This window comes from Passer domesticus, chromosome 4, assembly GCF_036417665.1.
Source record: "Passer domesticus isolate bPasDom1 chromosome 4, bPasDom1.hap1, whole genome shotgun sequence".
Lineage (NCBI taxonomy): Eukaryota > Metazoa > Chordata > Aves > Passeriformes > Passeridae > Passer > Passer domesticus.
This window is the reverse complement of record NC_087477.1, coordinates 21,031,385-21,053,374: the sequence shown is the minus strand read 5'-3', so window position 1 is coordinate 21,053,374 and position 21,990 is coordinate 21,031,385. Positions and strand designations below refer to the sequence as shown.

The 21,990-nt window shown below is 36.2% G+C and overlaps 1 long non-coding RNA gene across 1 annotated transcript in view; it reads left to right on the top strand.

The window, feature by feature from the left end:
• The first annotated feature begins 291 nt into the window (after positions 1 to 291).
• Positions 292 to 21,990, top strand: part of LOC135299930 (uncharacterized) — a 33,598-nt gene continuing 11,899 nt past the window's right edge. Inside the window, exons 1-3 of the long non-coding RNA XR_010361770.1 lie at positions 292 to 397; positions 1,529 to 1,606; positions 21,238 to 21,342. This is a non-coding gene — a long non-coding RNA (uncharacterized LOC135299930). The remainder of the gene's footprint in view (positions 398 to 1,528; positions 1,607 to 21,237; positions 21,343 to 21,990) is intronic.

The window sequence follows — 21,990 nt, the reverse complement described above, 5'->3', positions numbered from 1 at the left end:
ATGCTCCATAGTGTGCGTTTCTCATACATTACAGCTCACTGCACAGTGGAAAATTAATGTTTCTTGACTGTTAACTATAATTTAAGACCAGAAATTGTGACTTTTCAAGTCATAAGTGTGAAAAAGCTTTCACTTTAAGGGTACTCATGTGCATAAGCTTTGGCATAAGTTATTTTGTTTTGTAAGCAGAAGTTAAAATTGCCCCAGTTTGAAGAAAAACCCATTATAGATTGAATTAATGTTTAATTCCAGGTTTAACTGAAGTTGAAAAAAAAATACCAGTAGCAGTAGATCACCTATTTAAAAAGTGTACCTAAGGCACTGCTGTGCTTTTCAGATTGATCTGAAAGAGCAGATTGGAACGTGGTGTTTGGCTTCCCACTGAATTTCTGTCCAGGTAAGAGCTCAGCAGGCAGGCTGGGGCTGTCCTTAGGCTGCTGAGGACAAGCAGTGGAGCAACACTTCCCTTCACCTTAGTGCAGCAGGCTCAGGGGGCCACACATGCTGAAGACAAAGACCAGCCATGCTGGGGCCACGCCTGGAGGCTTGGCACATGGGATCAATAGAAACATTAGCCTAGCTAGCCAAAATTTTGGCCACCACATCAATTTAACCCATTTCTTACATTTAAGCGATGCACAAGGCAAGAAATTTACATTTTTACATACAACAGCACACTTAGAAGCATGGAAAGACATGCCCTAAAAGTATTTGTGGGCTTAAAAAGATCTTATTTCATACCCACACAAACAGCACTAATGGAGAACAGAGCTTTTCAAAGGCCTTATTTTATTAACAGGATAGCCCAAGCTCTAAGTAAGAAGCCTCAATTTTATTTTTTTTTACTCTCTTTCAGTTTTTTCTCTTTTGCACCAGGCATACAAAAAATTTAATACAAAAAAACCCTATATATATATATATATATATGTGTGTGTGTGTATATATATAGATATAGATATATAAAATCCAATATTAGTTTATTGCACTTAACCTAACCTAAACCTACAAAGTAGTTTCTGGATAGAAATATGTGATGAAAAAATGTAAATTTAAAAAAAATAATAATCTCCTATTTAATAAAGTCTGTTTTCGAAATAGGAAGGGTTGTTAAATTTATTTTCTTTTTTTTTTCTCCTCCTTCCTAAGTTAGAATATTGTAGCTATATATTAAAAGGTGATATTTTCTTTGTTCCAGAGAGGCTATAAAGCAGTGTTAAACAGTGACAATCAATCTGAACTTTAGCAATGGAATTCTGCTGTTTCAGCTGTTTCCTGGCCATGTCATTAACAGAAAATAAGTCCTGAAGGCTTAGTTAAAATAAATAAATAAATCTTAAAATGTAAGTGCTTAAAACAAATCTTTACAAAGGTAATCAAACTTGAATTCTTTTTGCTTACACTTATTAATCTAAAAATATTGCTTCTGGAGCATTCAGTGACAGAAATGTTACACCACCCCTCCCTGGGCTGCAGTTATATTATGCAGATTTACATTTTAATGGGTTTTGGCCTTTTTTTTTCATCTCAGCCACGTACAAGCTCCAATTCACACAGTTCAGAGAAACAGGCATGTGTGACTTTTCAACATCAACTTGTATCCACTGAGGTAAGTCAGATCTCATAAACATATTATGCTACTCCATTTAGGAGAGCATTGAAACAATCACCATACTGCCATAAGGGTACTCAGATAACTTCCCTTCATCTCATATCAACACATGGGAATGGGAAAAAGGTGTGAAAATAGATGCATTCTTCAGAAATTAAGAGAGGTAACAGTAAAGAATAAAATTTAGGATGCATTCCCATAGCATTCTGAGCAAAATTTTGTTCTGGTAACATAGCATGGCTTTGAGCCTACACTAAAAAAACCCCATGAGAGGTAGAATGTTAGTCCAAGTGATTTGGTCTGCTAAGAGATCAGGCAACTTCTGATCCATCTCTGATCCATTCAGCAAAGACAGAGGCTGAAAAACACTGTAAGGAGAGCTTCTACACTAAGGCCAGAATTCGCAGGAGCTGTATGTAGAACAGCCGATAAAATAGGCAGTCTTTGTGCAAATAATACAAAAGTAATTATTTCAATAGTTATTTTCTCAGCCTAAATTGAATGTTTTATTCCAGAATTTTGTCTTTCGGAAAAAGAGAGGATAATGCTTAATTTTTCAGTTCATGAAGTCTGTCTTTCTTCCTTTGCATTAAGTGCAAGGCATCTTAAAACAGATAATTTGCTGTAGATTTAGATCCCAGTTTTATTGTTTGGAAACATACTGTCATGCTCTAAGATCAATATTTCTCAATAAGGTCAATGGACCAAATTATGTCCATAGTAAAGGAAAATAATTGGATTTTTTTCTCCTACTTCTGGATGGATGTTGGCCTCTGATTATTAATAAAGCATTTTTTCTCAGTCAAGAAGTTTCTTTTTCCTTCTCTTTGAGATGTATGAGCATAGGGGTTACATAGACATGGTTTGCATACTGAGAAGCAGAAGCACAATACCAGGAAAAATAATTCAATTATATTTTTTTCCACATTGCCTACAAGCAACTGTTGTCATTTATCTTGCTGAATATGTTTCCATGTAAATTGAATAGGATGGAAGATTCTGTGAAACTCTAGACCTTCTTGCTGGGTGCCCAAGAACAGAATGAAGTCAGGGTCATTCAAAACCTGTAGGTTTGAAAATTATTATATATGGGGAGGAAAGAAGAAAATTCCTTCCATGGAGAGGCTGGTGAGGGTCAACACTGCATATTAGAACCTATCCTTCAGTTATTTACATTCATCTTAATGCATCTTCTAAGGAGTTTCATCTCATTAACTAAGGATAAAAAACTGGAAAAGGTCTTCTTACCCTTGTTTTTCCATATGAAGGAGGGAATTCAACTATTTTTTTATTATTTCATTACCATTTCTCCCAGAAGTATATGAGCAGGAAGGAATATTAAGTTAAAGACACTGTGAGAAGAAAGATGCATTCAGTTCACCTGCATGAAGGCTGAGACCTGATGTGTCAATGAATTCCATCACATCTCTTAATCTTCCAAGTAACTCCACTGCACTCAGTAAAAAGCTTCACGTACATCAAAAAGGTTCTCTATTAGCCCTTCCCATCCCCCTGACATTAAAGAGTTTGTCCTAATGAACGCAGCCCTAGAGGTATACATGTACACATCCAGCCACTGTTAGCCCTCTCAGTTTCCCTAATTTCCTCTATGTTTGGGTATATGTCACCACGTCAACTCCAGCCTTTCCACTGTGTGTGCCTCCATGTCTGCTGTGCTCTGATATTAAAAGCCACAACTAGAAAATCAGAAAGGAAAATGATTCATCCCTTACAGACAATTGTGGGAGCCTGGCAGTTACAAGAAACCCTCCACCGTGCTGGGGAAGACTCGGTGCATTTCACTTACAACTTCTAAGCCACATCAGAATTTCCTCTCATTTTACCACATCAAGTCAGAACTAGTGTCTGTCAAGCTAGGGCAAAAGTGTAATCAGGCCAGTATGTGTCAAGTTATGTAAAGAAAAAGAGTACTTAACTACAATAGGAAGCTGGCCTTCGAGGTTTTCTTTTTATTGGAAGCATGCCCCTTTGGAGTTGTCTTCGGATGTGAAGTCCCAATGAATAAATTTGAAATTATTGCAACTGACATTTCTAATGGCTGGTGATCTAGCTACTAAACTTCTGCACTTCTTACCATATATCTAAGGCTTCATTTCTAAACAGAGACACCACTTGTATGCTTACATTTTGTATAGGACTTCAGGCCCTAATCCAAAGCCTGAAATCAGCATAAATTTAATAGAAAGATGCCACTGTCTTCCAGCATATATTTGAGCAGACCATGACCTTGCCTGCTTTTGTGTATTTGCAAGTAGGCCCTAACAGCCATCCAAGATAATTATCTGCATCTGTACAGCCTGTGCAGAGCCATACACGTGTGAGCAATTGCAACAAGCGTGAACCCAAATTTAAATTAGGGTATGGACCTGGAAGTTAAAGCAGAGTGGCGGGTGCTAATGGAATTTAAAATAAAATAATTCATCCAGAGGTTTTGATGGTATTTCTCACTGTGAGTAAAATCACAATAGGAAACACTGCTGTGTTTATTTGTTTATTATAGAAGGGAGTGGATGTGTCAAGGAGCTGTTATGTCAATGAAATAACGACCTGTCTCTGACAGAAGAGGGTGAGGAATTCAAAGCTGTTAGCATAATTCTGGCACTTCCCCTGAAAGCATGGGTCAAGATTTCAGGCTATGATAATGATCAGCAGTACTGATCTGTTAGTGCAGTCTGGTTTAAAGAGAGGAAGAAAACAAGGCAAGGCAGTGAACACATCCAATCTGAAGTTGGACTTGGTTTAAAGAATGACCTTAACTCCTTTTCTGTTGCTCATTTGGGTAGAGCGACCTAAAGCATCCTTCTGTGGAAAATAAGAGAGAGTGATGAAAAGGAGCAAGTAGAATAGCAAGCATTGGATTTTATTCCCCATCCAGTAAGGTTCCTAGCAATCTGACTGCTGGAAAAATACAGTGAACTGACAAAAGTACTGAAGTGTCTTCCTCATGGTGTGCATTGTATTACTTAGTATTGTTAACAATGTTGAAATCTTGGTTTTTACAGGTACTTAAAGTAGGAAAGTTCAAAATTAACTAAATGCCACATAGAGACAGGGAATTTGTTGAACATGTCTGAAAAAGGGCTGATTATTATATCTGGATTTTTCAAGGTCCCAAGAAAGAAATGACAATATAAAGCTAGGAGTTGACAGTGGTAATCTACTGGGGTGAGACATTCGCTGAAAGGTGTGGAAGAAAAGCATCTAATGCCAAAAATTCAGTAGAGATCCATTATCAAATTTCCAGTGGTTTTACCCAATTCTTCTATTACTTTAATCCTAATGGGATCTATCTGTTTTTCAATGTTTCCATGAGCCAGAAGGATTCTCTTGTGGGATCAAACTTTCACTCAGAAGAACCACAGAACTAACAATCTTAAACTCAGCAGCTGTGAGGTGTTTTTATTCTTTCCAAGATTTTAAAGGGAATAGGGGAGCCTTTGGTATTACCTAAAAAAACCAAAATAAACAGCCTGATTTTTTAACTCATCTAGAATTTCCTTGCCAACACATTCTTCAGATTAGGCTGTGTTTTTATTTTGTTTTAAAATCTCTCTTGAGGAAGCAGTTCTTTTGAAGCAAACAATTCTTGGAACCTGAAGCTCATTTTACAATGATCACTTCAAAATTATTTGGATGCTTTAATATAATCAATACTTTCTTGTATATATTGTTGGAATTTAAGAAAAAAAAAAAAAATTTATGTACCTTGATCCACATTCTCACTTTAGCAGTATTAATGCAAAGGATTTTTTTTTTCATTAGAACAATATGCAATATTTAAAGGTTAGTAACCTGATATTTTAGTCACTTTACCCTTAATTGCTCTTTTTCTAGGTGTTCATTTTCACTGCTCTCTCTAGGACTAAGCAGAATGAGTTGAAGTTAGCTCTGAAGTGGCAGGCTACTTAAATGCTGGCTTCTTGCTGGTTTCCACAATGACTTTTAAATTGTTTCATCATTCTATTAAATGAATTAATCATTCATTTCTTTCAGTTTTTATCAATTGCTTCCAACTTAGCAGCTTTGTGTGGCAAGTAAATATTGCTACTTAAATTTACAAATTATTCCAAATAATGCCTTTTGGTATTATACATGTACAGAAAAAAAGGTCAAATTTACACTTTTATGCATGTGTTCTATAAATAAGTTTCACAAAACTATTCATATCAAAAATGAGTCACCAAGACGCATATTTCTAGTTATTTTCTAGGTTCTAACTGTCTAAGTTAAGCAGCCTGTTTTTCAATAGTACAAGATCAACACTTAGTTCTCCTTTAGGAGAGGAAAAATGGAAGTCAGCCAGAGCTCTTACATGTCTTTCTAGACAAGTAAAAAAGATACAAATAAAATCATAAAGAAACTTTAAATTTAAACTTATTTTTGGCTTCACCATTAGCTCTGCCTAACCATGGGTATGAGCAACACTTATTTGTGCTTAATCGTGGCTGACACTCAATTTCAGTATGACTGAAAAAGTAAAATGTCCAAAAAGCCAAGACGAAAAACGGGCCTGCTTTTGGTCTGCATCAGACTCCACAACCCCAGTGAGAGGTCAGAAGACTCCTGTGCTGCTTGTTCTCCACACTGGAGAAAGGTAACTCCTGCAGAGAGCAGAGCTGCTTTTCAGAGAGGGCTCAGGCTGAGAGCATGAATAGCAACACACCTTTTGCAGCTTTTCAAAATGACACTGAGATGGTGGCTCTCAAAACAGCTTAAAGGAGTAGCACTTCTGTGGGGGGATATGCAAAGGGAAGATATCTCATACATCAGAGACAATTTTCCTCAAATACTGAGGAAATACTCCTTGATATGCCATTTTTCTCCTCTACCTTACTAATTTTGGTTATTTAGCATCATGGTCATTTCCAAGTAGTCTGTGAGACAGAACACAAGGGTAACAGCAGGTTATTCCAAGCCAGATTACTTAGTATTAAGCTTTAAAGAAAATCATAGTGCACCTTCATGGAATTTCTGAGAGGTGGCCATGGCCAACTCAGAACCCTACATCCCTAATTAACTGTGGGTGTGAAGCAGAAATGCATGATCTTAAGTTCCTTTATGAGCTTAGATAAGATTTATATGACTTGTATGATAGGGAAAACACTAGGTCAGCATCCTAAGCCTGCCAAAAATAGCAAACTATAATAGCAAGAAAAAGCACAATTATTTCTAATTTCACACTGCAAGCATCCAGTAGAGAACATTGTGCTGAAATCTAACAGCACCCTTTCCATTCATAGCTTGATTTGGTTATAAAGTAGGACATGAAATATCTTCAAATCTCCAAGCAGAATATAATCATGCTACTCAATATTTTTACTGCCTTTTTTTAAATCATAGTAACATCAGCAATTTTTGCCATTTTCCTGATGTCATTATCAATAAACATTATCATTTAGGGCTCAGACTGATTCTACTCAGCTTAGGAATCCATATAAAGAGAGCGGGGGAATAGACACTATAAATTGATAATGCTTTTATGGTGCATTATGTTACAGAGATGTCACTGGTAAAAAATATAATGGTACAACACACAGTCCAAACATGAAAAATTAAGAAAAAATTAGGCAAAAATGCAAACTTTTTTTAGTAAGCAAGTCCGGTCTGAATACAACTTAAATTATATGTTCCCTTCCCAAACATGCAGTTAACATTCTTTAGGTATGAAACATGGCACACTACAGACTTCCTTATTCCACATTTCTTCCAGAAGCAAAAATATGCATAAAGAAAGGTAGCATGACACAAGTATATAAGCATAATATAATTGAGATAAATGTATCTTTTCAAGACCAAATTATAGACAGTGAGGCTCTTCTAAGATTCTGTGTAAGTTTGTAAAATCTGTGGTTTTCAATCTGCAAAACAATAGTGGAAAGTTGTCACTTAAGCCCCTGATGTTAAGGTTCCTTTTTTTTTTTACCACTCACTACAGTAATATAAAATAATCAGAAAAGAACAATATTGGCTGCATAAATCTATAAACTGAAGACACTTCCTGAAGTAAATAATATGATACAGTTAACCCTGAAATATCAATATTATTATATAAAATCAAATAAGAAGCTATCACCACCATTAAACAGAACAAAAGCCAAGGTAACATAGCTATGTAAATATTGTTGAAACAAATGAAAAAAAAGGGTGGTTGAGCATTGGAACTGGCTCCCCACAGAAGTGTTCACAGCACCAAGAGACAGAGATCAGAAGTGTTTGAACAATGCTCTCAGGCACATGGCATGTTTCTTGGGGTGTCCTGTGCTGGGCCAGGAGTTGGACTCCGTGATCCTGATGGGTCCCTTCCAACTCAGCATATGCTGTGATTCTATGATAAATGCCATAAAATTATTACAATGAACACGTGAATAGTTTCTTATTGATATGAAACAACTGCAAATTTTCTAAAATCTTGGCTATTGATGCTTGCACCATCCTTTACCTGAAGATAAAATATTTTCCTAATTTCCAACAATTTCCCAGAACCTTTTCAGTTTTTAGTGCCATCTGATCTACTAGCTTATTTAAGGACCTATCTGGCATTACCATCAGTACTGGAAGAATTATGAAGTGATTGCAGGTGTTGACTTTAAAATCTATCTGCTAAATTACAATGTACCCATTCTAACAAATGTCTATATACAGGCATTTGAAGTTAGACTGAGTATAATATTTTCCATATCAAAGCATGTTTCTATGCAAAGAATATAAGTAAACAAAGATGAGTAATAAGAATTTGAAATACATCCCTCTAAGAACAAAGTTAAGCAAGTTAAAATATTGATGCAATAATTCTAATAAAGACTAGCAAATCAGTTTGATTTAACTGGCGGCCATCAAAGTAATTTTGTTCCAAAAGGTGTTAAAGCAAAATTCCCATTTCAGAACTCCAAACAAGTCAGAAGCTCACAAACTGTATCTGCTCCAGAACTCTCAATGAATTTGCTTTTCTGTGTGATGGAACTGTTGCAACAGGGAGAGTGAATAACCTACCCAAATGTCTGCAAGTTGAAACCCACTCAGAGGCAGGCACAGCAGAAAGGTATCCCTGGAGAAAGCTCCATCCAATCTTTTAACAAGCAGCAGCTATTGCCACCTGCCAACATCTCTGCACCTTCTAGACACACTTGGGAAGCAAAGAAACAAGGACTTTTCACTACCCTCTAAGTATCCAAAGCCACCAGTTTTTTTAAAGTGTTCACCAAGGACACAACCTTAAGACCTTATAGATCTTAAAATAAGTATTTGGAAGAAAAATCACTCACATCTCAGACCTCAGAGGACTGAAGCGTGCTCACTGGGGGAGCTACCCAGACAGAAAGCAAACAAAACAGAGGGGCCCATGGTGAGTTTTTTCTTCTGTCCAGCTTGCAATTTTTTCCACTTCCAGGGCCTGCTTTGTATTTCTAAGTCTCTTGTAGCTCTTGCACTGAATAGTTAAACTTATTTTAATGTAGTAGTGTTTTGTTTTTGAAAATCCTTTAAAAATTAATAACTTCTGGTTTTACATTATGAATTTGTGCTTGTTAAAACCCTCCATTTCTTACAGATGCAGCATCTCACAAATGTGCAAAATCATGAGAGTTGCTTAATTAAACAGTGCCTCTAGCATGAAATTCATTATCACCCACAGCTCTTGAGTGACTTAGTTCCAAACTCCCTGGGGTCTGTGCCCATTCCCAAGTGGACTGATGCCCACATTACAAAAATTACCCTCCCAGCAGGACCTCATGGCTGCCATCTCAGAGACAACAAACATAGATTAACTGAGTTCCCCTACTGACAGTGCTGTCAGACTCAAAATTAGTACTTCCAGAGGAGTCACAAGTAATATTAAAAGACTCCACAGGAGCTTTGTATTTCACCTGCTCTACGTGTCCTGTGGGCAGGTAAGTGTTGTTCAGCAACTAGCGTGTTTCCCATGGCAATTTCAAATCTTTATTTGCTTTGGAGATCAGAATCTCTTACTTCCCCAGTTTGCATCAAGATTTATTTTGAGATGCTTTCATATTTCAAAATTATATCTAACAAGAAACAGTGTCAGGTGATATTTTTTACTGGTAGATTTCTAGCAGCTCTATATAAAGCAGCACAGCTGCATGAATGCTTCAGAAATAATGTGCAAGACATATTGTCTTGCTTCAGCTAATAAAAATCTGTAATCAACTGCAGCCTCATGAAAACACAATTTAAAGAGATTACACTTTTAAATCATATCTGTGTAAAAGAAAAAGTAGCCTTATCCCACTCTACATAATTGCCGAATTTCATTCTTTGTTCAAATTAAACTGCTACATTCCTATAATTTCTCAATATCCATCCATTAAGGACGATACCAAATTAAACAAAGAAACAATGTCTTCTTACCTCACAAATCTGCTGTTATCTCACAAAACTGCTAGAAATACAGATTTAATTGATTATTTTATAAAACTGTTGAGCCAACATGGCTGAACCATGCTACTCTATCCTCTGTATCACCATAAACAGCAACAGCTCTGTGCAAGACCTGTGAATTCTGTGAGCATTTTGAACACAAACTGAAATGGTTGCACTGCTGCAGCATCAGACTTATCCAACACAGTCCTGTGTCATCTCTGAAGATGCATAAAATGGAAATCACTCACCCTGATTCAAATTATTGTATTCTTGGCAGTTTTGAAATAAAACGCTCATCATTTGATAGTAAACTGGTTGTATGCAGTCTAAAAGTTATTGAAGCAAAAACCATGAATTTCACAGATTCACTTACTGAATCAGACTTTCAATTGAAAAAAAAAAAAAAACTCTGTTGGATTAGAGACAAATTTCCCTTCTAGCAAACCTTAAAAATAGATAAATTGTAGTAAGGAGAAAAAAAAAAAAAGTATTTAAAATATATTTTGTCCTACATGCTTCTTGTCAGACTAGATCTATTACAAGAGTACATAATTGTTTGCTATAGTCAGAAATTAAATAAACCTAAGAATAAAATAGATGGGAAAGAAAGTACCCAAGATTAAATTTTTAAATTCATTTTTTTTCCTTGAAAAATGTGTAGTCCATTCCTCACAAATAAATTTATGATGTTTATATTAAATGCAAAAATCCTAGCACAGCAAGGTGGTGCCAGCTTTTTGTCTATGTTACTGAGAGGTAAAAATCTTTCAGTACCTCATAGGAGGCTCTGTTCATTAAAGAATATTATTGGTTAGATACCAAATTCTGCCTTCAAGGGTAGAAAGTAGATTACAGACAGGTGGATTTTCAACCAGCAGCCACTTCCTATGTACTCCTATAACAAGTTCTGGGAAAGTGTAGTGGCAGAGAAACAACACAAATCTGTAAATGGGAATATCAGAGCTCCAGGTTTCCTAGCTTTTAGAACAACCAGAAAGCTACAGAAAATATGGGATTCATTTCTTTTGCAGATTTTTTTCCTTTTTATCTCATGTACAGAGAAGTATTTTAAAGTTTAAGGTTTGTTGAAGATAGTTATCAACTTTGCCCTTAGGTGGTACAGCAACCTTGTTGAAAAATTGCTTTCAAAACCTATTACATTGCTTAGCATTTCAACATTAGTGCACTTGGTCTACAGCTATTTTCTTTGGCATATATGAATGTACTTTTTATTTAGTGAAATGCTTATTTTCTCTCTCAACACTGTCTCCTTTTTCTTCCCATCACATGCCCAGATTAATTCCAAAATCTCACTTTCATTTGTTGTTATAGAAGTTCTCCAACCATTTTTCATCTTAATTGACTTTCAGTGATTCCAAAGCCTTATATAAGGAACTAGCTGATTTCATTAACTAGTACTATTAATTTATCAAAGTTCTATATTAAAAAAAAAACAAACCAAAGCCAAACTATTCTTGCTCAATGGGTTTTGCTTTTATTTAAATGGAATCAGCAACAATCGCTCAGTTGAGTACTCAAGGGCACTCTGAACCTGCTTCTTACAACTTGAGCCAAGTAACCTCTGTTCTACATTGAGAAAGCCCCTTCTCACCACAGGACACTGTTTTCAGCAAGATGTTTTTTGCCTCCAGGAGCACAAACACCACCTGTAGATTGAGCTTTACCCACAGGTGAGGAGTCTGCAGCAGATACATTGCACCACTCTGGCAGAAATAGCCCCAGTTCCCATTACTGCTCCTCCCCCAGCAGGGAAGGACCAGAGACATCCCTGCTGATTCTCACCTCACCATCACTTCAAGCACTTCTTTCCCAGTTTAAAAGCTCAGTATCATTTCAAACACTTGTTTTTCCCAGTTTAAAACCCTCTGCCTCAATTACCCCCACCTCCTTGTTAGGTGTAGGCAAATAAATAACAGCAGCAATCAAAGAGAGGCTTCCTGTGAGTGATCTGTCAGAGCAGTACTGAAGAAAGTACCTAATCCCTGGAAGACTTATTCTCCTATTTCTTCCTTACTGGGGAAAGTTCCATACATGCTCTAATTTTATTTATTATTTATTGCTTTACCTTTCTTTTATGATACCAGAAATCCAAATTGAATTCCCTATCCCAATTTATGCTTGGAAGAATTTAATAAACTGGGCCTGAAGGAGAAGCAGGCTATAATATTGTTCTGTTCATTGTTGGGTATTCTTTCTTAGAAAAACAAAAGCAGAGGTTAAAAGTCTCTGGATTTAAATACATTTTGTTTGGTGCAAGAACTGGACTTGCTCGAGTTGTAGTTGTGTGTCTGCAAAACATTAATGCACTTTTACCAAGTTTGCGTTTGAAACCCTCTCTGGATTTTTTAAACAGACTTTTTTTTTTTGGTATTAGTAATTCTGTTATCTCCAGGACAATGAAAAAGCTATAAAGTATTTAATTTAAGAATTTAATTTCAAACAGACAGGAGTGTACTTTAAATTATAAATAGGAAAACTGAATGATAAGAAATATCCTTTTATTACTTTCTAAGTACAGTAATAACACCTGCTACCTTGGGCCACAAGATTATTGGCAACCAAAGTTTTAATCATCAAAGTAGAAAGATTTTGTGTGCCTGGGAGATGGTTGTTTCTCTGCTACAATACATATCTTGATATTTTGAGCTTTGGCTAATAAACATTTAATAATTACTATATTAAAAGTTATTGTCCTTGGGGTTTGCTTTTGATGTGTACCATATAAAACAGGTGTCTTGTATTATTTTACTGACACTGGGGATTTCCTGTTTGCACAGAGCTTAGAATTATTAGTTTAGAATCCAGTTGCTATCTTTGTTATTGCTTTGTAAAGTTCTAATTAGAATTTGGGGAATCTAAAGGAGCAATATGTCTTATGAATAGTGCTGTGACTTTTAGATGGGCGATTGCTATTCACTTGCTTTGGCTTGTTTTATTAAGCAGAGGACAGCAAGGAAATGTTCAAATAATCTTGTATATTTGATCTTTGTGTTTGGAAAGGATTTAACAATAAGAATACAGGATGACAATCAGTGTCCATTTCTAAGAAGTTAGAAAGGAGATGGCATTTATTAAAGAGCTTGCCTGAGCAGATTCTGTATTTAAAAAAGACCCACTGGTCATTTAGACTGAACTATTGCAGTGTCTTAAGTCAGAAAGGATTTCTTAGGTCATCAAGCTCAGGCACCTTTACAAGCCCATGTGACACTCCTACCCAGAGACTGTGCCATTTCCTCTTGAACACCCATACTATTGATGCACTAATGATTTACAAGGCAATTAAGTGTCTCAGAGCTGTGAATCTTAAATGACATTGGTTAAGAAAAATTTCTGGGTTTTCATTCAAACCTCTACTTTTACATGCACACAGTCAAGACTGCCATTTCAACATCAAAATATGCAAATGATCCATGTCCTACTTTCTAGTCAGACCTCTCCAATATCTTAATCTTCCATAGACCCAGCTCCACAGATTTCATTTAGCTCCATAAATTGTTTATAAATAATCAGTGATTGTGCGTGGGGACCTTTCCCCCCCAAAAACACCACAGATTGACTTTCTATCCATTTTGTAATGCAGAACTCTGTCTCTTCAATAAGGAAATGAGATCCCCCAACAGGACTGCAGGTTTTCCACACAGGTTTGGTACACTCTCCATTAAGCTATCACACAGTCTCTCCTCCATAAAATCAGGGTGAGGGGTGGGAGGTTGAGTATCTCAGGCTAGAAAGAAAACTGGTGAAATGCCCATATCCAACAACTGGCTGGCAAAAGGGAAGCACGTAGTTACAGATGTGTAAATAATTGATTTTTCAATTTAGCTACTAACTCGAATAATCAAAGAAATAAATTCAGAACAATTGACCCAGAATAGAAGCATTTTGGGGTCTTTTTCTCCCCTCTCATCCACTCTTTTCAAATACACTGAATGTGACAGAATGTGACAAGCTATTGAGTCTCTCTTTCATTCATTATTGAATACTTAGGATTGATCTAGATAGATGGTTTTCAACTGGGGCATCAAAGAAAGGTCCATATTAGAAGGCTTCTGGCTACATTTGGGAGGGTAAGATCCCAAAAGTATGAGTTCAGGTCTATCTTATTCATTAGAAAAAGATTACAGGTCAGTTCCCTAGCCACTGGCTTAAGAAACCAGAAATGCTTCAGTTCAGAATGATGAAACACAACTATTTTGACACTTCAAAACTTCCTTTACTTTCTCCAAACTAATTTTCAAATTCAGTTTGGAAATGCAGGGCTTAGTTCAAATAAATATGTACACATTTGCTGCCTGAATAAATCACTAATTCTGGTTTGCTTTGTGGATTGTTTTTTTCCACTGGAGAGGGTTTGGTTTTGTGACTTTTTCTCTCCTGAGCTCTGTATGTAATCAAAGCCAGATTATCTTCAGCCCTGTGGGCTATATATATATATATATATATTTTTTTTTTTTTCTCTTTAGTGGTCAACAGTGGATCAACAATTTGTCTGATTGGAGAACATGTCTTGACTGTGTTAGGTGACCCTTATGGAATGTCAATCACTGATTTTACTAGCAGGACACAAAATTCTATGTCCTGTTACCTCTGTGACTGGTTGAACTCTGGCAGTCACAGGTATCGTATTCCGAGATACATCACCAAACATGTTCATTTTGATTTTCTTGTTTTGAATATAGAAAGCTGAACTTCTGGTTAGCAGTTAGATATAGCAGCTACTAAGATTTCCTGCTTCCACAGGCCAGCTATAACCAGTGTAAATCCTTTCAGTATTCCCTGGTTCACCTGCACACATCTGTTATGTATCTGGAGTCTTAACTAGAGCCTCTGAGATTTAGATTTGTAGGAAACATAACATTTTAAATTTGGTGCTCCATCCACTGTGAACTAGCTGTCCTTTGGATATGATTAACACAGACAGTAAAGGGACTGGAGCAAGCCTGAGAGCACAGGGCTGAGGAGAAGCCTCAGGGGGGGATCTCCTCAGTGTGTGTAAATACTTGATACAAGGGAATGAAGGAGAAGCAGCCAGGCTTTTCTCAGTAACACCTACTAACAGGAGCAAAAGGCAGTTAGCAAAAACTACAAAACATGAAAAATAAACAAAACAAACAAACAAAAACCAAAAAATTAAAACCAGGACATTCCACCCAGACTCAAGAATGAGTTGCCTAGAGAACTTACTGGTGCAGTTGGGCTTTGACTGAGTCCTGGCACAGCAACTTTGCATCAGCCTGTGATTAAGCATAAGAGGAGACGTTTTCTTACCTGTCTGAAGTTGAGTTCCAAAGTGCCTGTCTAAAGCTAAGTTTCCAAAAGCTCTCTAAGAGCAGCCTACAGTCTCCTTCCATCCAGAAGAGCAGTAGTTAAAGCATGGGCTTGGCCTGCCCACCCTTCTCCCAGGAGCAGGGTGAAGCCTCCCATGCTGCAGGTGAGAGCTTTTGCAGGCTGAGCTCAGACCAAGAGCTGCCTCTCAGCTCATCATGGAATGGGCTCCAGAGCCAGCACAGTGCAGGATGAGAGCAAATCACCCTACAGACTCATGCCCACACAACTCCAACAGCATTCCCAGGCTGGATTCCTTTCTAAATACCTTATATCACTGCTAACAGCCCCAAAAAGAGAAAACAAAACAAAAACTCTGGCTATTGATATGTTCTGTAACATATTGATATGTTCAGGTTTCTCTTGTGGAGGAGGAGCCAGAGTTTACAAACAATACTTAAATATTATTTCAACTTTTGCACGTTGTATGCTGCATGGCACTTCCTAGCAGTATTATAAGGTCTCATCTTTCAATCTGCTCCCATACTAAGAAGGTTGAAGAGCTGCCAGAAGGTATTTAAAGATGTATTCAGATGTCAGAAAAGGTTTAAAGTAATTTTTAAAATCTGTCTGGCAGCAACTAAATCTGTCAATTAATTTTCAGGTTATCTTTTCCTTTTAGAAATGGTTTCCTATATTTCATGTATTTTGATCCATTTATTATTTTAAGCTGTAGCATTTTAGTAAAACAGATTAATGCTTAATGACCAAAGTTAGGGAAATGCAATGAATGCAAATGAACAATGAAATATTTGTAGTTCATTCATTTGCAACTATCAATTTTATTTTTTTAACATTCTTGAAGGATATATAGTAATGCTATTACATTTCCTACACGTTCAGAGCCCTCTTCCTTAGTTAAAACTGTAGGTGAAACTTATCCATTTTTTAAAATATATTAATGTTTAATTATAAGATGAAACAAATAAAAGTTGTTGTTAACTAAATAAAAAGTTAAAAACTACCTTTTTAACTTTTCACTGTGTCAATTACTGCTAATTACCTGTAATCAAAAATTATCTGCATATTTTTAACTTTGTGGTCATATCTTGTCTTTTTATGGCATGCAAAAGAGTGTGTGCACACAAAAATAGTCTTGCAAAATTATATATAAGCAAAATGAAGGAGTCATAAAAGAGTTGGTTTATGAACTGTTAAGAGGTATAACAAGTTTGTGGTTAACTTGTTATTTGCTTTTATCAACTGCTTGTCCCTAACCACATAATTAACTAAATAGTAGAAGAAGTTTAAAAAATAGCTAATAAAATTAAATAGCTAAATGGAATGTGGTTTTCATATAACTGTGCCTCATATTAAAAAAAATAATTAAATCCAACCACAAAAAAACTCCACACCTCTAGTTAAATCTTCGGTTTCTCCTAAGTTACACTAACATTTTTTTTTTATTTCTTGTTGCCCTAAGATGGAGAGCTCATCTCTCTGATGTTTTGCCATGAATTTAAAGGTTATCATAGGAAGCAGAAATAAGGAGATTCTTCTTTGGGGCATGGCCCTAATGAAAATTCTCTGCTGTGCTTCTGTGGTTCAAAAGCAATATTTCATGCCTACAAGATTTCAGCCTTTGATTTCTCTGATTCATTGTTGGAGTTCTCATCTTCTTCACAGTATGAAAGTCATGGCCATTCACACATTTTATTCACAGGGAAAGGACTGAATACACAAAAATATAATAAATAAGAATACAACAGCATTCACCTTGAGGAGCTGAACTTTAAAATGTTCTAGTCTACAGCAATGCTATAAATTAAACTTGAAAATTGACAAGTTAAGTAAATTAACTTTTATGTAAAGAATTGCTACTGAATTCCTACTGGAGTACTGCATACCTCTAAGTAACCTGTCTCAGATTTATTTTGAAAAAAAAAAATAAACAGTAAAAACTCCATACTATTTTAGTTGCCCACATGTGCAAATGGCATTGCCAATGTTTATTATTTCAAAATTACTAAACTGGCTTGCCTGAACATCATTTAATTGGGAGGACTTGGTCCTAAAGGGGAAGATTTGCCAAGTCACTGTTATGATTCAGGTGGTAAATGGAAATTATCTTTGAAATTATCTCCTAAGGGCTATAGTCAGTTTTTCTCCACAAAGATTTTTCCCCCCATTTATATTTAAAACACCACTGCAAAATTATGTGAGATCATATGTAGAATACAACCACCTGGATAGTCTGTAAGTGGGTGCAGTCTGAGACAAGATCACCATGACCTCATCTCTGCCTCCTCATGGGGATTATTTAGCTTGCACTCACTGTGCTGTCAGAGTGTCTTAGGTTCCACTCAAACCCTACTGTAAGAAAAGTTAAAAAACAAAAACAAACAAACAGAGAAAAAAACCCCAAACAAACAAAAAAACCCCAAACAAATACACACAAAAAACCAAACAAAATACACATACAAACAAAACACACATTTAAAAAAACAATTCTTCCTTAACCAAGCCATACTGTCCAGGCAGAAGGAAAGCAGAGAGCAACTAGAAGTTGCAGCAAGAACTGCCTTTTATAGTTCTAGTGAAAACTAATCTGATTTGCAATACCACATCTAGGGCCATGCTTGTCTGGGACTGAACAGAAGCAAATTTTTATTGATTCCATCATGGTTTAACCCTAGCCCGCAGCCAGGAATCACAGAGTTGCTCACTCAGCTTCCCACCTGTGAGATCCTGGAGGATGGGAAGGATAAAAGGTAGAAAATTAATTGAGCCAAAGGCAGTTTATTACAGAAAGCAAAAGCCACACATGCAAGCTAAGCAAACCAAGGAATTATTTCCCTACGTCTTGTAGGTAGGCAGTTGTTCAGCCATCTCCAGGGGAGCAGGGTCCCATCACAGCTAATGATGAGTTGGGAAGACAAAAACCATCACTGCAAATGTCACCCCTTCCCTCTTTTCCTCCCTTCTTCATTTGCTGAGAATCATGTTCCTATGGTCTGGAATATCCCTTTGGTCAGTTTGGGGACTCCAGTCTGAGTTGTGTCCCTTCCCATCCTCCCAGGCACCCTCAGCTTCCTCACCAGTGTGGCAGCACAAAAAGCAGAAAAGGCCTTGGCTCTGTGTAAGTCCTGCTCAGCAATAACAAAAATATCTCTGTGTTATCAAGCTTGTGTGCAGCACAAATCCAAAACAGCTCCATAGCAGCCTCTGGGAAGGAAATCAACTGTACCCCAGACAAAACCAGCACAAATTCTCCTTAAAGATTTTTTTTTATTATTTAAACAAATCAAGTAAGGGAAATGTGGCACTTCAAGAAAGAGCCACCACAGATGCAGGCCTCAAGCTGATGCAGAGACATTTTACTTCAGCCTTTATTGATTAGGTAATCTTTCAAGTTGAGAGCTGTGTTGTATCAATTTTTTTATTCCTTTAATTTTTTCCATCAAAAAACATAGAGGGTTTCTTTTTTTTTTAAGCAGAGCTTTCTACAGATCTTTAGTTACACATAGTTTCCTGTAGTGAGCTGAAGCATCCTCTATTTACTAAAATGCTTTGTCATTTACTGACTCAAACTATGGATCAGATTCTTTCAACTTTGTCTTAGGACCAAGAGAAGATTGCCATAAAGTCAAGTTAAAAATTTCCTCATGTTCTTCTAAACTCCTACAACCAGCTAATTAAATCTTTTAAAGATCCTCTAATATGGACACTCAATCCTCCCCTTGGAGGGCTGTTGTTATTATGCATATTCAGAGATTTAAGAAACAAGGAGTTCACCTTAAATGCATTAGGGGGTTAATTAGGTTTTCAGTAAGCACTTCTCTAATTCCTCCTACATGCATAACATTTAAACTGCATCGCTGAGGGATTGCTGGCAGCATCGTGACAACTACAATATTGGCAGTACAGTAATCTGTAGTTAAGGTCATTTGAAGATAAGATTAACTCTTCATTATTCAGTCATATACAATGCATGTGGCTTTAGCAAGACATTCTGATAGTTAATGAGGATGGTCCAAGTGTGCTCCTACCTTACAAATTTATTTTGTTTTTATATTTTCTGGATATTTCACTTTGTTCAAAAGTTTAATTATTTGAATATGACCCTTTTTGAATTTTGGATTTTGTTTTGTTTGGGATTTTAAAAATAAAAGCAAGAAAGTACTACTGCACCATCTCTATAATCCAAAAATTAGACCTCTGAAAAGCTTTCTGCAATGAGTGTCCTGGCAGATCCAGAAAAACACACACCACCAATCAGTCTTGGAGGCTAAGTTCATCAACCTGTACCTATGCTGTTTTTTATTTAAACAACAGGTGCTAGAAGAACACATTTTTCCACCTGCTGCCATGTAGTAACTTTCCCAGATCACTACCACAGACTTATTGATTCTTTTTAAGGAATGTGGTAAGGAAACAACATTAGTTTGGCCATTAATTATAGTAATGGAAAGAGCATTAAAATATGATTGAATATGATGCTCATACAGATCTTATAAATCTCCTTCATTTTTATTCTTAAATGAGAGGATCAAGGAACAAGTATATTTGAAATAGTGTGCAGCTATTCTACCTGTACCTCAGTACTAGTGTTATTCCTCCATTTTAGACACGTGTACAGTAGGATCCAGTTGCTCTTTATTTTGCCATGTTAGTGCAAATGCTTACAGATCCAAATAAATTGTTGCATATTGTAAACTTCATCACAATAAATGTTTGCAGAATCATGCCTTAGCAGATAAATCAGCACTTAGTAATAACACAGTATGTCATGTGTGTAGTTTTATTTTGGTAATGCACTGTGTCACATTCCCAAGCAGTGGAGTTGCATCACCACAGGTGGGAGAAAAAAAAAAAAAGAAACCACTTTCTTCCATACAAATGTTGGCATAACAGTAATATTCTGAAAATAAGGTGTTAAAAATAAGAAGTATTGTTATACAAGTTACTAAAATACAATTTATATTTAAATTCAAAATATTACGTAGAGTCATTGCAGTCCTTTAAAATTAATATCTGATAAAAGAATGTAACCACAGAGCAACAAAAGAGGAAAACAAAAGAGACTTGATAAAATTGTAGAGCTGTTGGAAAATGAGAAGTGTTAAATTTCATATTTCAGTGTATCAGACAACAATGTGTTTTGTTAAACAGCAAAGTCCTTTAATTTAAATAATTGAATGCTAAAAAATAAAAGCTACTACTGTAGTGCAATGGGATATCTATCACCTAATCAGTTTCCTGCAGTGTGCTGAATACCCTTTTATTAAAGTTGGTTGTGTCTTCAAAATAAGTCTGTGGGTACTTCAGGAATAATTCTTGTATCTGGTGTCTTCTATAACACTTCAGTGTTACAATGACAGACTGTTTTCTCTACTTGGTATCTTTGTGTCTCATTTCCACAGACATTTTTATGATAAAATATCTTGGCATCAGCACAACCTAAAATTAAAACAGAAATTGTTTTTAAAATCACCCATATTCAAGATTTCACAAACATTTCCTAACTTCTTTTCATTAACATTTCCTAACCTTTTCCTTTCTTTTTTATACTCCAGTGACTCGTGATTTTTTTTTGTTTTGCTTCAAAGGGCAACATTCAGTCTGAAGGAGTAAGAAAACCCTCCACACACAGAAGGAATTTGTCTTTTTTTTTTTTTTTTTGATAGTTGCTACACTCTTCAAACAGAAGCAGATTTGAATTTCCACAATAAATACAGAAATTTAGGTTCAATTCTCTATACTGTGGAGGCTGACTGTGAAATAATGATTACCATACTTCAAGAAAGTTTCATTTTCTTTGCAGATTTTACAGTACAACCTTGGCTAATGTAAATGCAGAGACAGAAGACTCTGAACTTATGAAAGACGAAGAATAGAAATTAAAAAAGTTACTGAATCATCTTGACATGGTATCTGAGATTTAGTTCTTGCAGATAGAGCAAGAAGCATCATACCAGAAATAGGCAGCACATGGAAAGAAATTCCTCTACAGGACTTGGAAAGTGAAAGCTGGGGAAGGCCATGAAAAGGTAAATACATTATAAAGGCTGAAGGTGAATCAGCAGCAGCATAGGACTGTGTGTGCAGAAAAGAACTTTAGAATGGAATGGGTTGAACCTGTAGCTTAAATACCCTTGTGAAGAAGGTAGATCTAGGTTGGTATGTACTTTGTCACGGGACTGAGTACAACACAGCTGAAACAACCCTTACAAAAAGGCTTAGTGAGCATGAAGGTGCATGGATTATGTGAAAAGATTGCTGTGTTTTATTAAGTATGGAAATTATATACATAGTATATATTTTAACGGAATTATATGCACACAAGAATGGGGGATTGTCTTAATTGCACTGGAATAGCTATAAGGTGGAGTGATCTTGTTTAGAAAAGCCAGCATTTACTGTATAATTGCTTTGAAACTTCTACCACAAAGTGTAGGAAACTAAGGCACAGCTGGCCTCCTGCTGAGGAAGGAACAGTCTTTCTTCAATTTGCCCTTTTTCGAGTTCCATAAACAGCTACTTGTCACAACTTTCAGTCAGGGACATTCAACTTTGTTTCTATGTTTTCTATCACAGTATAATTCTCTATCAAATTTTTCTGTGTTTCTATTACAGTGTAATTCTCAGATTTATCACCACTTTCCTTCTCAGGTCTGTAACTTCTCAGAACACAGCAC